This window comes from Carica papaya, chromosome 1 (assembly GCF_054855325.1).
Source record: "Carica papaya isolate Zhongbai chromosome 1, ASM5485532v1, whole genome shotgun sequence".
NCBI lineage: Eukaryota > Viridiplantae > Streptophyta > Magnoliopsida > Brassicales > Caricaceae > Carica > Carica papaya.
Window position 1 is genome coordinate 15,767,394 of NC_142309.1, and position 13,943 is coordinate 15,781,336.

At 34.6% G+C, this 13,943-nt stretch overlaps 1 long non-coding RNA gene across 1 annotated transcript; it reads right to left on the bottom strand.

Annotated features, from left to right (window-relative positions):
- Positions 1-9,072: 9,072 nt before the first annotated feature.
- LOC148270364 (uncharacterized) lies at positions 9,073-13,737 on the bottom strand. Its single transcript, XR_015819364.1, has 2 exons — positions 13,084-13,737; positions 9,073-12,852 (listed from the first exon to the last, which is right to left on the bottom strand). It is a non-coding gene; the product is annotated as an uncharacterized LOC148270364 (long non-coding RNA).
- Between the last annotated feature and the right edge of the window lie 206 nt (positions 13,738-13,943).

Genomic DNA, 13,943 nt, shown 5'->3' on the forward strand with positions numbered 1-13,943 from the left:
TAAGTTGTGACTCTTCACTTTTGAATAATTGTTGGATTCTTCAAGGATTGTGCTGACTCCATCTTGAAGTATAACTCGATTTTGTCTCTTTTAATTTGATGATTTCTGGCCTTGAACATAAAATAGGACCCAATCCTTGACCTTGTGGTATAAGGACTCTTATCCTTGTTCTAGTTGAAGTTGAAATTTGTATATGGAGTGAAAAAGAGTGTAATCCCGACCAAGACTTGTAACGGTATAATTCTTCTTCTCTTCCTTCTACAAAGACTCCAAATTGATGAAAAATCTTGATTTTGTTGATGTAGATCTCTTGAAATCCGACCATACTTGGTAGGATAAGGATTCTTGTATCCTTATGGGATTTCCTTAAAGTTCAAAAATCATTCATGAAAAGAGTGTGTTCGGCCAAGGTTGTGGAAGAAGAAATAATCAAATGCCCAAGATTTTTAGAATTGTTATTATTCATATGATTAATATGCTTTATAATTCAATCTAAGCTGTCTATGAAGTTGTGAGCTTCCATATACTTTCTTTTGAGGCCGTGAACTTCCATGTAAGCTCCATCTTAGCGTGATCTCCAATAGAGTCTTCCATGTGAATTTGCTTTATATCTTAGCCATGGGACCTCATGTAACTTGGTGTAAGTTGCCTCCCTTTTCTCGTATCACATGGATATCTCTACGTCTTCAAAGAATAATGTGTATAGATTGAAAAAAATATTGTGTGATTTAGGGCAATCAGTAAGGCTTTCGTAACACCTTACTCACCGCCGCGCTAAATTTATAATTAGGAACCCCTATTTATTCGGGTCTTAAGGTCACCTAAACTCATTTAAATTTATTTTACAGCTTATTATATCGTAATCCGTTATTTAAATTCGTAATTTCAATTTTATGCCGATTTTGTTATTTTGTTTTTATTTTAATTTTTATTTAATTTTCTCTGTTATTTTTTTTACTTTATTTTATTTATTTTTTTAAAAAAATAATTTTTAGGAAAAAAAAGGGGGAAAATCTCGCGAGAAATCATCCGCAGGAGAGGGTCACCCATGCGGGCACGATAGCACGACCAGGCACAAGATGTGCGCACATCCCATCCGCGCGGGGCGAGGTGTCGAACTTGTATGCGCGTCTTGTCGCGCGCATGCAGGCAAGTCCGAGTGCATCACATTGCACGCGGATAGTGTCAGGCACCGCAAATTATGCGCATGCCATTCGCGTTGTAGGCCTACGTGGATAGGCCTTCGTGTGCGCAAGTTAGCTCCTACAAGTGATAGGGTAGGCCGACATTTGCAGGCTCAGCTTGCAGTGCGCGACCGGCCTTATGAGGCACATTACTGCCTCCGGTAGTGCGCCCCCGCCCCCTTGGGCACCATGCGCCGCCTTGGGCAGTGTGCCGCCCCAGTGGAGGAATTTTTCCTCTCTTTTTCATGTCATCACTGAATTTTGCCACTTGGCACAAATTTGACAGTCCCCATTTTCTATAAATAGGGACTTTTTCTTCTAATTCCTCATCACCTCCATTCTATTCTTCTATTTTCCAAGAGTTTAGAGAGAGAGGTAGTGATCTAGAGAGAGAAGGAGAAGAGAAGAAAAAGAATGTTGTAGTAAAACTTCGAGATTTCGGTAAGTAATTTAGTATTTTTTTAAACATCTTAAAGAGTATTTCTAGAAAATTAAATTTATGAATTATGTTTTGATGTTTTACATGTTCCATGTCTAGTAGTTCTAATAAAATGAAATGTTCTTAATTTCAAGCATACTATGTGATTTTATTGACATTTGATGATTTGTATGTAAATTAAATAATTTGAATCTGGTGATATTTGTCTGAAAAATATAAAAAAAAAGAAAAAAAAAGAATGAGCTTGAATGGTCCGAGAAATATATGTATCTAGATCGACATGCGTAATGCATCGAGTGTCTCGTTAGGCTTTTTATCTTTGAGGGGTATCTGTTTCTCCCTCCCGCATCTGGTTTAGAAAGACATAAAAGGACCACTCTCTATGGATGACGATGTACCCTCTGAGGAGAGCGATAAATCAAATATCTGTTAGGGGTCACTTTTGACTAAGTACTTTCGTGACTATAGAATATCTTATAGGACCATAGTGGTTGGTACGACTGTGGTCATAGATCGTACCATAGTTTGGCAAGCTGGAAATGTATATGAGTGAATTGTCGTTATCTGTATCTGCCTTCAGAGATGGAAGCATGACACAAAAATCTGTGTATTTCATGATTTATTTGATTTTTTCTATTGTCAACTATGATATTTGATTTTGATTGTTATGACTATGAGATGATGTTTTCTTTAATAAATAATTTTTTTTTTTCATAAAGTAAGATAAGACTTTGACGTGACTTGATGGTAAGTATTTATGATATAATTATTTACCTTTAAAATCTTACGATATTATTTAAATATTATTTTCCTTACTGAGTATATGAAACTCACCATTTCTATGCTCCCCCTCTAGACGAGGAAGATAGCGAGAAACCGACTGCTGACCTACCCCTTGAAGTCTATGAGGATCCAGTGGATCCACAACCCTTGAGTGGATGACTTGTTCCACACTCTGATGAGTCCAATCGCATAATGATAGAAGTGACCCTTTTATATTTTTAGTATCTTGATATTTTGTATTTTGCCACTTCTGGCCTCAGTTATGTATATGTGTAAAATGAACTCATATATTTTTATAAGGGATTTGTAATAATTTGCTTCGCTGCATACAATTTATCATGCACTCGTAATGTGTTTATGTATCTGGCACCCTTATGCCTTAATTAGTATTTGGGATGTCACAGCCTTAATTTGGGAGATTTACCAAAATAATGTTTACCACTGGATATAGATAGAGTTTAGAAAGATCACACACTATTTATAAAATAATCGGATCTAATAGGAATGGCGACTCTCTTAGTATATATCGAGGACATGATTGTGATAGGAAATAAATAATAAGAAAAGAATGAAGCATTGATAAATAGCTAGTTATAGAATTCAAGACAAAAGAACTAGGAAGATTAAACTTATGTTCTAAAAATGGAAATAGCTTATTTTAGAGAAGACATCATTTATTCCATAACGGAGATATGTGATTGATCTCTTAAAGGAGATGATATTAGCACATAAACCTCTCTCCAGAGGAATTGAGCAAAATCAGAAACATGGAGAGGCAAATGAAAATCCAGCTATAGATAGAGATATACAGTAGATAGTAGTAAGAAAACTTATGTATTTTGCTCATATTAGACTAAACATTGAATATGCCACGAGTTTGGTTAAACAACTCATACAACTAATTCTAGTAATGATATTCTATTCAAAAGGAACATTAGATTAGTGTTTGAGGTACACATCAATATAAATTATATAGTGAAGCGGGAGGGTATGGGGAGGATTGAATGAACTCCTATAACCCACTCAACATTCAATACTGAAACTTAATCGTCTAGAAAATCTCTCCCTCTAATTGAATCTACACTTTTAAAAAGAATGCAAAAATAAAAACTAGAGAATTAAAAAAAAGGAAAGGAAAAACGCCACAGACTTACTAATAAGTTGATCTCATTGCTTAACTCAACAAGACTTCTGAACACTCTTGCTTTTTAAAGAATTTAAAGAAGCTGAGGAAATTATAAAAATGCTAATTCTTGAATAAAAGGCAAAGGTTTTAATTTTATTTCACTCCTCAAGTTTATTGTGTTTACAACTTATGGATAAAAGCCTCTATATAGGCTTTTCTTGGCATAGTTGTAAATGATTACAAATACTTAAAATTAATAAAATAATTAAAAGATAAAATTTTATCCTATAAGAATAATAAAATATTAATTTATCCCATTCTAAATCTAAAAAAATTAATTAATTAATCATAAGAGATATATTTATATTAAAATAATAATAAAATAAATTAATGAAATAATTGCAAAATTATCCCATGTAAAATTTGGATAAGAGCACATGATGCAATTTAAGAGAGTCCTTATAGAAAAAGAAAGAAAGAAAAAAATGACTCACACAAGGGGTTGCCACATAGCAGCATGGGGGTCACGTATGGGCTGTGGGTGCGGATCGTAGGGATGGGCTGGAGTGCTGGTTGGATTCATGTATGGTTGGGCTGTGTGTGTGCTGGATGACATGGCTGGTCGGTTGGGTCATACGGGCAGGTCAACTGGGTTCACGTGGGCACAGTCTTGCAGGCCTGTTAGGCCATGAGGGTGAGGCTGTTGCCCGGCCTGAACCCACATGTGTGGGGACCTTGTTGTGCACATGCGGCGTGCTGCACGCATGGGTGTCTTGCACATGCGCATGGGCTTCGCATGCGGGTGGGCTACCTTGACCGAATGTCTCTTGGGCCATGAGGTCTTGAGGCTTTCTTACTTTGGTCCCAAAACTTGGACTTTCGTTTGATTCTTCAAGCAATGAATCTTACTTTGGTCTTAAATTTCTTTTGGACAAACTTGACCCATTCTCAGGAATAACCCCATTTAAAAAAGTGTTTAGGAATGAAATTACTTTCCTATTCTTTGTATTCCTCATTGATGTATGATTGCATCTTTATAACTCATTTTGAGTTATTTAGGATTGCATCATCCCTTCAAGAAAATACGTTCTCGAATATTGTACTTCATCATAAAGAAAAAGAATAGTGACAACAATAGAAAACACACCATACTCCCCTGGTATGTCTACTTTGTTGTTGATGAGTTTAATGACTTGATTCACAATTTCTCTGGGATTTGGATTAAATCTTCATAACCCATATACCATGGTAATCAGTTGTACGAAAAGAACAATACAACTTGCCATAGAGTGCTCATGCTTAAAATGGACCATCTTGTAGGTGAATACAATCAAACTTTCCTTTCCACAAACAACAATCCTTAACACTCTTCCCCTTTCATCAAAGCACTCAGTTGTTTTCTCGCTCTTAATCTCTCTTAATGGACCAACTTTATTTTCCTTTTGGGCTTCTTCGATGCTCAATGGATCATTAATTTTCTTTTCAGCTTTTTCTCTCTCTCTTGCCTTTCTTGTGTATTAATCAAATGAATTTTTTTTGTCTTGATCTGATCTTCATGTAACTCTCTTGGTGATAGAGGCATAATGACATGATTCAGACCGTCCTTTAGCAATGAATATTAGTTAATGCGACCATTATCTTGTACATGTTTGTTAAACTGTCAAGGTCTCCCAAATATCAAGTGACTAACATGCATAGGTACGATATCACAACATATCTCGTCGTTATATTTTTTGATGGAGAACGTTATCATGACTTGCTCGGTAACTTGGACTTTGCCACACTCATTCAACCACTATAATCGATAGGAATTTGGATGCTTGATGCATGTCAACCATACTTTTTTCACGAATAGAGTGTTTGTCACATTAGCGCAGGTACCACTGTCAATGATCATTCCCCATACCTTCCCATTGACAAGATATTGCATGTGGAATATGTTCTCCCTCTGCTCGTTGTCCTTTCCCTGAGCTTACAGTTTCATGACCCTTCAGACAACAAAGATACTTTCCCGAAAGGAAGTATGTCACTTTGTTGAAACATAGTGAATTTTCCTATAAGGTAAAGGTTAATGAAAGAAAATCTCTCCCTCACCTTTACTCGTGTTTAACCTCAGAATCCCTCAACACTCATGCTTCCACTGCCAAACTAAGTGTCAAATTTTGGTTCTTCTTTTATCGAGCTCTGCAAGTTAGAAAGAATTTGCAAAATTCCTAACAGACTCTAGAAGCCCAAGAATTACATGCACAAACGAGTTATGCAATGCAATATGAATGATGTAAATATAATAGCAACAAAAGTTTTCACTCACACCTAGCAAATGACTTAGGTTTCCTCTCGACAGTTTTTCGACATTCTAATTAGGCGGTTACTGTACTTTTGTCATGCAAGAATACAGAACAACGTGTCAATTATCTTATAGGGTGCAATTGAGATATTTTTAGATTTTGGGTAATTTAATTTTTTTAAATAATGGAATAAACACAAAATTACTTAAAACGAATAGATAGTATGGATTCAAGTAATATACAAATGAATTAACAATCAAAATAATTTTTGAATACTAATTTATGAATAAAAATGCTGAATACAATAAAGATACTTATTGAACTAGAGATAGAATTGATTTAAATTAGAATGTTATCTACATTCAAGATTTTGTTTCTTTTATTGTGTAATCTTATTTTTATTTCATAGAATTTAATTTAAACAAAACCAACCATATATGTAATTAAGCATCTTGTGCATTTTCTTGTGATAAAATCCTCCGAAGATATAGTTGAAATTTAATGTGCTCAGAACTATATATGGGTATGGAAAATAGATTATAATTGATAATCTCTTTCAAAACTATATATGGATGTTGTTAATTTCATTAATGAAATGATTATAGATCTCCAATTACCAAACAATGGGATGCTATTATAATTAGTCTTTTTTTTTAAATTTATCTACAATTACATATTGCTTTAAGAGGGGAAAAGATGGGTGAGACAGCTCTTTTTTGGACATTTTCAACAGCTTCATATCCAGATCTTGATGGAGTGAAATCTAATGATGGGGTTGTATGGAATTCCCAGTAATCACTTAATGGCAATTCGACCACATCCTCAAATGTAAACGACATTCAGTTCTACAAGGCTGGCCTAACATTCTACATTTTTCAAATCCAAGTCTTTCAATGATAAACTGTTATTGCTACCAATAGAAGTATGAGTATGTGCTTCTGATTTAATTAACTGATAGCTCCTCAAGTGACTTATAGGAGCACATGTTAACCTGCTCCATTCATGTATATCACTCTTAATTTTTTGTGTTCTTAATTTAGATTCGTTAGGAACAATATAAAGTGTATTAAGTAGGGTAAATGGTGCATTAGTAATCTACCCTTCTCATTATAAGTAAATGTTTTTCCTTTTATTTCTCATGAAAACCTTTATTAATACCTGCATCACATTTTAATAAAATACACACTTCATTCTCCACATTATATCAAGGCCCTACGTTAAACAAACCCTAAATTTTTTTACAAACCCTATTTGGTTTTTATTGATGAAATAAGAAAAAATTATAGCAATCAGCCTTCATAGTTGGCCATCTTAAATAAGCCGCCAACCACCGACATTCTCAATCAATGCCTGGTTAAAGAATTTAAGATCAAATAATTGGAGAAATTAAAATATTTTCCAGAAATTGAAGTGGCTTATCCAAAGTCAGGAATATTTATCTGATAATAAAAATATATTATAAATCTTTTGAAGAAAACTGGCAAGATGGTATGCAAACCTGCAAGTACACTAATTGATCTCAATCATAAAATGGGATTGACAAAGGAAGACCCATGAGTGGACAAGGAAATGTAACAGATGATAGTAAAAAATTGATATACTTGTCACAAATTATATCAAACATAGCATATGCAGTTAGTGTATTGAGTCAGTTCATATACAAGTTAAAGAACTGCATTTACAAGTTGTTTATAGGATTCTCGACTATTTGAAAAGTAATCATGAGAAGGGAATTATGTTGACAAGAAATATTGGGCTATTACTTCAAGTATACACCGATGGTAACAATGCAAGATCATTAGTTGATAGAAGATCCACTTTGGGATACTACATCCTCTTTTAAGTGAAATGTGGAGGCTTAGTCTAGTATGAATTCTGAGTTCAAGGATATAACTCAAGGAGTGTATGAACTCCTATGGTTGAAAATGATTTTAGAAGATTTGAAAATTTAATGGGATGAACCTGTAAGACTTTACTATAATAATAAATCATTTATTAGTATAGCTTACAATCTAATATAGTATAATAAGATGAAGCATATTTAGGTATATAGATATTCCATCAAAGAAAAACTAGATAGTGGATTGATATGTACCTTATACATGTCTAGTACACCACAACTTGCGGGTGTATTTATAAAAGGATTAAGTAATCCTTGATTTCATAGTATTATTGTCAAGCTAGGAATGGAAAACATATTCACAAGTTTAAAAGGGAGTGTTGGGAATAGTGTAAAGTGTATTAAGTTAAGGTAAAGGGTATATTACTAATATACTCTTCTTGTAATTAAGTGTATTGCTTTTTATTTCTCATATAAACTTGTATAAATTGGTGCTTCATATTTCAAAAAAATATACACTTCATTCTCCACATGATTGTTGTTAGAAATTAACATATGAGATATCTTTGATAGTTATTTAAACATTATAACATATTTAAATGACAAAATAAACGAAAATCAACAAAAGTAAAAGATCGATAAATACCTCCCGTTATTGCTTAGTTTGAACAGTTAGTTTACTTTTCCTCTTTGTGTTTAGATTTTTCGAAGCACTCAAGAATTCGCACGATACAACAATATACTGAAGAAGATTTTTTATGCTTAAGGACCTACAAAACTGCTTCTATTTATAGACGTTTTTTCATAAAAAAACGTTATGCCCAAAAAATAGGCAATTCAATTTTGTAACTTTTTCTCATTAAAAACGTAATGGAAATACTTAATTTTATAACGTTTCTCATTAAAAAACGTAAAGAAAATATTTAATTCTATAATTTTTTTTTTCATTAAGAAAATGTAATAGAAATACTTAATTTTGTAAGTTTTTTCTCATTAAGAAAATGTACTAGAAATACTTAATGAAGGATTTGTGGATTTGAGTTATTACACAGATCATTAAAAGAAAAATAACTTACATTCTGCCACTTGGTCTGTATATCTCATCAATAATACTCAAATTTTACGAATCATTTCTCATAAGAAAGAAGGAAAATATATGAATCATGACGATAAGTCCTCTAAAATCGAGTATCATCTTTCATGTATCACTATACATTTTACTTCTTTAATTTGATCAATTATTACTTAATGAATAAATTTTATGTTTATTCTACATCTAAATTTTAACGATATTTCTCAAAATAAACAAATAAATGTGTACACAAGAATATCAAAATGAGAAATATCACAAACAAATATCAATAGTCAAACACCTACTCCCATTTGAATAAAATATTTAGTGGTGGCATGCCTTTAGTCAAAGGATCAGTTATCATCAATTCAGTTTCTTAGAATATTATAAAATATTATCTGTACATAATAGTATGATTACCCTTCCAAATACATTAGTATAATTAGGAAGAGAATTAATAGGGTAATTTATGTTGATTACCATATATGATTTTATCTACATGTGTATATACCCCTACTCCCATTTGAATAAAAGAAAATTATTCAATATTTTTCTTCTCTAACCCTTTACATGGTATCAGAAATAGGGTTATAGTTAGGGTTTTAGGGGGCATACTAAATAAGGGTTGAACAACCCATTTCCGGCGCCAAAGGAAGTCAACCACCGTCCTCTGACCAGTTCAAATCGCGGCCGGCATGGTGGCGCATGCTGAAGAGACGATGGAAGCATTTTCTCTCAGTTTTTGAGTCTTCACACTTCGGGTGAGCCAGAGGAGGCCATTTCATGTGCGTGTCGTATTTTGGCTGAAGTAAGAACCTGAAGAGAAACTCAGCCGGCTTGGTCTAAGCAAGTTAGGGAAAGTGATGTTATTTTGAGTGAGATTACCTGCCATGGAGTTATAGAGTGATATGACAGAGAAGGATTTGTTTTTGGAAGGTAGCCATTTAAGTTTGTCCTTCCTATCATGAACCTGAATAGTAGACAGAGTTTGTAACAAAGTTAGATATTTCTCTAATTCCCAATCTTATAAATTTCTGGATACGGAAACTTGCCAAAGACCCGGGCAATCATGAGTTATAGCATCCTTAACCAAAATGTTTTCCTCTTTAGCGATAACATGAATAAGGGAGAATCTTGTTTGGAAAGCAACTGTGTCATACCAAATGTTTCATCAAAATCTGATTTTGTTGCCCTTCCCAATGATTCATTTAGAATTGTGAAGAATGAAGTTGTTAAGATTCAAATATTCTTCCATAGGCTAGTACTGTAGGTGCTATTTTTTATTTTGGAGTGATTGTGATAGTCCCCATTGAACCATTTGCATAAAACGATTGATTTCCAAAATTGCTATCTTCATTCGAGAATCTCCAAATCCATTTTCTAAGATGGGGCTTGTTGAGAGTAGTAATGGATCTCAAACTTAATTCGCCATCTTTAATAGGTTTCTTGATCTTTCCAATTGACAAGGTGAATTTTTCTACTGTTATTATCATCATCTCCCCAAAGAAATTTCACTCTATGGATTCCAGTGTGTTAGCAACATTGGTTAGAATGTTAAACACTGACAAGAGATAAATAGAGAGATTAGAGAGAGTGCTTTTGATGAGACTTAATCTTTCCTCTTTAGATAAAAATTTTCTTTTCTAATTAGCAAGATGGTTTTAGAACATATCTGTGATAGGATCCCAATATTTTTTGTCATTGTATTTAGCCCCTAAGGGGGCGCCAAGATATGAGATGAGAAGTTTAGACAGTTTGCACCCTAGAACCTGTGCTAAGGAGTCACCAGATTGGGAGCCTATCACCACCTGAAAGCATAATAAGGTGCATTTCAAGAAAATCAAAGAACGAATGTCAGGTTGACAAAAAATAAAGGTATCATTTGTAAAGAATAGGTGAGTTAATTCCGTCTTTTTATCCATATTTCCCAATCCCTTGTAATAGTTTGAGATCCTTTGCTTTGTGTAGAAGTATATTCAATGCTTCCATAGCAATAATGAAGAGTATAAGAGAGAGGGTCGCCTTGTCTTAGGCCTTACAAAGCAGTAAAGAAGTTAGAAGGACCCTTGTTTCCTATGACAGTAAAGTTAGTAGTGGAAATGCAAGTTCTGGTCCATCTTCTCCATTTTGAGCCAAAACCACAACGTTCCAACATATATAATCAATGAAGTCCCAACTGACATGATTAAAAGCTTTTTCAATATCAATTTTATACAAAACACCCTGTTTATTATTTCTGATAATATCGTTCACTGTTTTATTGGCAATGAGAATGACATCTGCAATTTATCTACTATGAATAAAAGCATTCTGAGATTCACCAATAATCTTGTGCAGAACAGTAGATAATGTTTTAGCAAGAACTTTTGAGAGAAGTTTGTATATGCACCCAATGAGACTTATGGGTTGAAAATCTCTAATGTTCTTCATATTAGTCTTATTCAAAATCATGACAAGAAAAGTAGAATTAAGTAATCTTACGAATGAGTCATGCTTGTGAAAGTCATTAAAGAAATCCATGATATGTTGCTTAAGAATATCCCAAAAAGTTAGAATGAATTTGAGGTTAAAACCATCTGGTCCGGGGGTTTGTCACCGTCACAATATCGGAGGCATTCATAAATTTCAGTGTTAAAGAATTTCGATTCCAATAAAAACTGGTCATCATCATTAAGATTATTGAAGTGGAGGTCATCAAGCCTAGGCTGAGGGGAAATATTTTTTATATATGGAGTTTGAAATTACTTAATTGCCCCTTGTCTCAGTTCCTCATTACTCGTAAGAAGGTGACTATCAATGTTGAGTTCATCAATGAAATTGATCTTTCTCCAGTAATTAGCTAACATGTGGAAGTATTTTGTATTCTTGTTCCCATCTTTGAGCCATTTTTCTCTAAATTTTTGTTTCTAAGATATTGCTTCTGAATGAAGATTGTGCTCTAAATTAATTTTCAGATGGCTTCTTTTATCTCTATCTTGAAGGGATAAGTGGTTTTGGGCATCTAAACTGTCCAAATAGGGATTTCATCTACAATACCTGAGATGTCTTCTTCCTCTTGTTACTAGTGACTTTAGCCCAATTTTTAATTTCTGCCTTTAAAATCTTGAGCTTATGAGCAATTCTGAAGCTTGCAGTGCCCCTGACCATAGTGTTCCTCCAAGTCTCAGTTACTAACGTTCTGAAATTTTCATGCTTGAGCCATTTGTTGTCCAAGCGGAAAGGAACGGGACCCCATTTAATATCATTCGAAACCAACATGATGGGGAAATGATCCAAGCTTAGTCTTGGCATGAGTTTCTGAACAGTGTTCGATAAAGATTATAATATATCAGAAGAAAGGAAGAATCAATCAAGTCTGGAAAAAGAAGACTGATCTCTTAAGTTGCTCCAGGTCCATTTGCCTCCAGCAAGTAGCAAATCAATTAGGTCCAGATTATTGATGAGAGAAAGGAAGCCCTCAATTTCAGCATCTGCGTAGTGGTTTCCAGATCTCTCTGATCTTCTTAGAACCATGTTAAAGTCATCACCAATGATTCCTTTACTCCCCCATAAGGATTTAATATGTTCTAATTCTGATTTCAATAGATTTTGTTCTGTGATATTTCCTCTGCAGTAAACACCAGAGTAATACCAATTGTCTCCGTTAGATAAATTTGAGAAAAGTAAAGAAAGAGATACATCACCAGGGATAATGGAGTGGCACTGGACTTTGTCTTTTCTCCACATAATAATGATTCCACCTGCAGCTCCCTCTGCAGGCACAGAGCTCCAGCCAATGTCTTTCAAGCTCCAAATACTTCTGATCATTTTCTCGTTGACATCACTCAGGTTAGATTCCTAAAGACAGATGATGCTTAGTTTCCATCTATTGATGTAACCCCTTATGACTCAGCTTTTACGGGCATCATTTAGTCCCTTAACATTCCAAGAGAAGATTTTGTTAAACATTACAAATCAGTTGAGGTCCCCCCATTTTCCTTGCTCTTTTTGCTTCGTCCGTCATAGTTGATAGAAGTTTGTAATCTTTTGAGTTCTTTAGAGCCTCCCTCTTTCTATTTCTTTTTGTTCCCTTCTGTTAGCAATCTGCCCTGACGTTGATCTTTTGAGTTTTCCTTCAAGTCTGTAAATAATGGTTTTATGCCCTTGTCATATCCAAGGTAGGAGACACCGAGAGGCGTACTAATACATCGCATGTTATCAAATATCCAATTTGAAAGCATTTGGGTGTCATAAACCTAGTTCTCTCTGCAGATTTGATCAAGGGACTTGATCCCCTCCACCAAACTATCCGAATTTATGATCTGGAAAGGAGGAAGAGAATGCTAATTTTGAGTTGTTACCATTTCCATACCTGTGAGAGGGATTAGTTCATTTTCCAAGTTGATCACTGTTCTGTCGGGAGAGAGTGTATATGCTGACCAGTCATTGGAGTTGAAGACCACTATTACCATATCCCCTGTCACCAGCTTCCCAGAATCTGTTTTTGAAAGGGAGCTCTTATTTTCGGCTGTGGGTGTTTGTTCAGCAAGTGAAACTTTCTGTTCTACTCTTTATTTCCATTTCACTTTTTTTATCTTCTTTTTTAGGCTGGGGTGTTTCTGAATGGGCTTGCTTGGTCCAGCATTATCTGTCCATTTTCCTTTCTCACCCCAAAACAGCCTGGGCTTCAAAATTATTTTTCTTGAAGTGGGGACCGATTTCATTTTTCTTTCTCTATCCCCGGTTTTTTTCGTACCCGTCCAGCGTGTATTGTCCATTTTTCTTTCTCCTCAAGTTCTGTCCCTTGGAGCTCTCCTTTGGCTTTTTCCACTTCGTTGAACCAAGGGTACTACATCTGTGGCTGACAGCTTTCTGGGATGGCAGAATTTGTCTCCTTGTCAGGGCCATTTTGAATATTTTTCATTTTGGTGCTGGTTTTTGGTTCGAGAAGGGCCATATTAGAATAAATGGTGGCCCCTTGTTTTTATTTCCAAGAGGCAGCCACAAATCGTCATATGTACATGTGTGTGTGTATGGAACCTTCCTATTTCTCTTTCTCTCTTTCTTCTATTTCTTTCTTTTATTTCTTTCTTCTCTTTTCTTGTGACCCGGAGGGAACCCAGGTCGGATGACAGCAAAGCCGACGTGAGGGTTTTTTTTGCCGCCGAAGTGGCTGATATTTGGAAAAAGTAGTTACAATTGGGGCATGACATGTTGAACGCGAAGAGTTCT